The 3,607-nt window shown below is 32.8% G+C and overlaps 1 long non-coding RNA gene across 2 annotated transcripts; it reads left to right on the forward strand.

Annotated features, from left to right (window-relative positions):
* Positions 1–1,033: 1,033 nt before the first annotated feature.
* On the forward strand, positions 1,034–2,963 carry LOC131002983 (uncharacterized). 2 transcript variants are annotated; one of them, XR_009094494.1, is made up of 4 exons: positions 1,034–1,576; positions 1,749–1,822; positions 1,932–2,033; positions 2,944–2,963. It is a non-coding gene; the product is annotated as an uncharacterized LOC131002983 (long non-coding RNA). The 2 variants fall into 2 exon arrangements; XR_009094493.1 differs by lacking the exon at positions 2,944–2,963 and having other exon boundaries at positions 1,932–2,937.
* Positions 2,964–3,607: the final 644 nt, after the last annotated feature.

Genomic DNA, 3,607 nt, shown 5'->3' on the forward strand with positions numbered 1-3,607 from the left:
TTATCTATGTACTGTTATGTATGTGCATAGATAACGGTTTTAAGTAATGCGTTATGTATTAGCGTTATCTATTAGTCACAAAGATAACGGTACTCCTTAACCGTTATGAAAAGCGTTATATATGCGCATCTATTATAACGGTTATTTCTACCGTTACGAAAACTGTTATGTAAGAACATGGATACATAACGCTAAGCTTGAACCGTTATGCAAAACGTTATCTATGAGCGAGTCTATTATAACAACAATGTAAGCGTTAGGAGAACCGTTATATATCAATGTTTTTAACAACGGTTATTTCGTCCGTTACTAGGACTGATATGTATGTGCATCATATTTTTTTTCATTTTTTTTAGTTTTTTTTTATCAATTTATTTTTTGAAAACCATAATATATCTATTTTCTTAATCAAAAAGTTGTTTATCTAAACATTAAAAATAAGAAAAAAATTATTTTAAAATATCATTTTAATGGATTAAAAGTAAACATTATTATAAATTAACTGTTATGAATTATATATATATATATATATATATTTGCTATTTTCAATAAATCAAAAATATTAAAAAATAAATTAAATTTAACTTAGATAAATATTTTTTTGTAAACTGTTATATATGACCATCATTTTCTTTTTAACTTTTGTTTTTTGCATTTTTATTACTTTATAATTTTAAAATATAACCCAATCTAATTCTCCCAAACTGTAAAATAAATCTATAATTTTAAAATATAACCCAAAGTCTATTTGTAAATATAGACTTTGAAAAATTAAAAATATAATTCAAAATTCACATATTTACACTTTTATTTTAAAATTCCACAAAATTTACATATTTAACCTTTTATTTTTAAATTCCAAATTTTCATTAAAAATACAATTCAAACATTGAAATAATTAAAATAAAATATAAGATTTTCAAATTAGATAAAAAAAAATTAAAAATAGAATTTTAAAAATTTTAAAAAAAATTCAAAAAATTGGCTTCTTCTTCCCGAAATTGGCTTCGACACCTCCACTTTCCCCAAAAACTTAAAAGAAAAATAGGGCCTCTGCAATTCTTCTTCTCCATCCGCCTTCTTCTTCTCCCCCCCATCCGCCTTCTTCTTCCCCAAATCGACCCCTCTGCAATTTTTTTTTAAAATCGACCCCTCTGCCATATACCAACTCCCTTCGCCCCGATTCTCCACCAAGTCCCGGCTTCGAACCATGCCGATGCTCTAGCGCGGCGCACGCTTCGGCGACCCGGATCGAACCAAGTCCCAGCTTCGAACCCTAGGTTGTCGCAGGCGGCCTGTCATCGAAGCCTCTCAGGAAAGCCAACTTTCCCCTCACGACCTATCTCGCGCTCCTATCTTTTTCCCCCAAATCCAGAACCCTAGGTCGTTTGTCGCCACCGCCACCGCTTCCACCGATAGTCGCCTCCCTCGCACTGAAATACTCCGATTTTAATGGCGGCGGCCCTCTCTCTCTCAGATAATATGCACAAATTGGGCACAACTTTATCTTTCTAGGGTTCTAAATCGCACCGGTAACGACAGTTCTCTCCCTATCTCTCTCCACTCTCCAACTCCAGTAAGTCCTGAACTCTGCACTTCTCTACTCTGGGTTCGAATTTTGAAATTCTCAAGCAATTTTGTAAGTTATGCATACTTAGTAAGTTCTAGTCCTTTTCTTCGGAGAACGGGTTGTTGCAGTTGATTGATTCTTGTAGTCAGACTTAATTCAATTGCTTCTTACACTGTAGGTATTGAATTCGCGGGGGGATTCTGAATTCTTGATTGCTCCGAGTCCGAATTGTTATGACAGTTTTCTTAGGTGGTAAGCTTTACTTAATTGAATATTAGGCATGGTGGATGCTCACAATGAATTCATGTCTTGTATTCCTGTGCTCTAAGACCTTAATTTGAAACTGATCGTGTACTGTTAGGCTGATGCTGGAGGTTCACCCTCACTTGTTGCTCGAGGATACAGCACTATTCAGGCTGCTAGTGGTGGTGAGCAACTTGAAATTCAAGTTCCAGTTGAAAAGGTTCATTCTTCATTTCTCATCTGCTATCGCTTTATCTATATGCATATATTTATATGTGTATTTGTGCTTTTTTACTATTTACTATGTTTGTGGAACTGAGGTGGTAAGTGATTTGTATTATATTTTGTCTTACCCCCTTGAAATTTGTTTAGGGGGGGGGAGAGAGAGAGAGAGAGATTGTATATATATGTGTATATATAGAAAAATGGTTATTGGGACATAAGAGCTAGCTTGCTTGTTGAGTATTGAAAGCTAAGGCTGCCTATGGTTCATGCTTGCACATATGGAACTATTACTTTGAAATTGATGCTTCATTCAACCAAAAACATTATCTTTGATCATCTAAAATATAAAAATGTGTGAAGAATATTATGAGAATTATGTTGGGGCTTGAATGGAAGTCTAAGTAATTAGTTTTGCAGTACTAAGTTTTCCTTTATGCCAATCATGACTTGCAACTCGAATAGATGATAAGAATATCAAACACATTCATTTTCTTAATCTAGGCAAGTATGAAAATTTGGCAGAATGAAAGATATTTAGGTAAAATTTGGAGGATTTGCAGTATCACTCGTAAAGAATTGTCATAGTAGATTCTGTAAAGCTGCTCATATTTTTTTTGTTCCCATTGCTAGATCTTGGCAGTAGATTCAGTTGATTAATTTCATATCTTATTTAAGGTAAGGTAGTGCCATGATGAGCTAATTTTGAAATTATGAATTGCTTTTTCGTCATTTAGATTCCAAATATTGGGGCATTGGCAATCTAGATGAAAGAGGTCTACCTCTGAATATGTTGACTTGCTATTACAGTTGAGAAAACTGTTCTGTTCATATCTCGTTGTCTGAGGATTGTAGGCTTATATCTTCTTGTAGTTGTGGTTTCTGTAATCTTTTTCGGTCTGATTCAGATAAACAGACATTAGTAGATATTTATTTTCTGCAACTAGAAATCAGTGATGCTTATATGAAACATTACAGGATAGGAAACCATCTGTTGCTCGAGTTTGGAAGATCATCTCTTGACTCCGTGGTCGCGAGCAGCTCAGCAGTTATATAGTTGAAGGACAAGATACAAGATTATAGGCAACGAAAGCCATAGTTTTTTTTTTTTTTTTTTTTTTTTTTGAGTTGGGCTCAAATTAAAACATTATGTATGAAGGTTTTGGATAAAATGTATGAATGTTTTGTGATATATATAATATATGTTGTTGATGGTTTTATCATTTTGTTGTTTTAATTTCATTTATTCATTTTTTTAGATAAATAACAGAAAAATTGAGAAAAAATATTAAAAATATGCTAAAAGCTGTAGTTGGCATACATAACGGTAAAGAACTGTTATGTATTATGACAAAGATAACGGTTAAAACCGTTGTGTAAAGTACAAAAAACTGTTAACTATGATGGAAAACATAACGGTAAAATTATTAATAAATAACAGTAGAAACCGTTATCTATAGTAGTATAGATAACGTATAAATACATTAATATATAACGGTACAAACCGTTATCTATAATAGTATAGATAACGTATAAATATCCGTTATGTATGCGCGCCACATACATAACACC

The sequence above is a fragment of the Salvia miltiorrhiza genome, unplaced genomic scaffold (assembly GCF_028751815.1).
Source record: "Salvia miltiorrhiza cultivar Shanhuang (shh) unplaced genomic scaffold, IMPLAD_Smil_shh fragScaff_scaffold_53_2:::fragment_4:::debris, whole genome shotgun sequence".
Classification (NCBI taxonomy): domain Eukaryota; kingdom Viridiplantae; phylum Streptophyta; class Magnoliopsida; order Lamiales; family Lamiaceae; genus Salvia; species Salvia miltiorrhiza.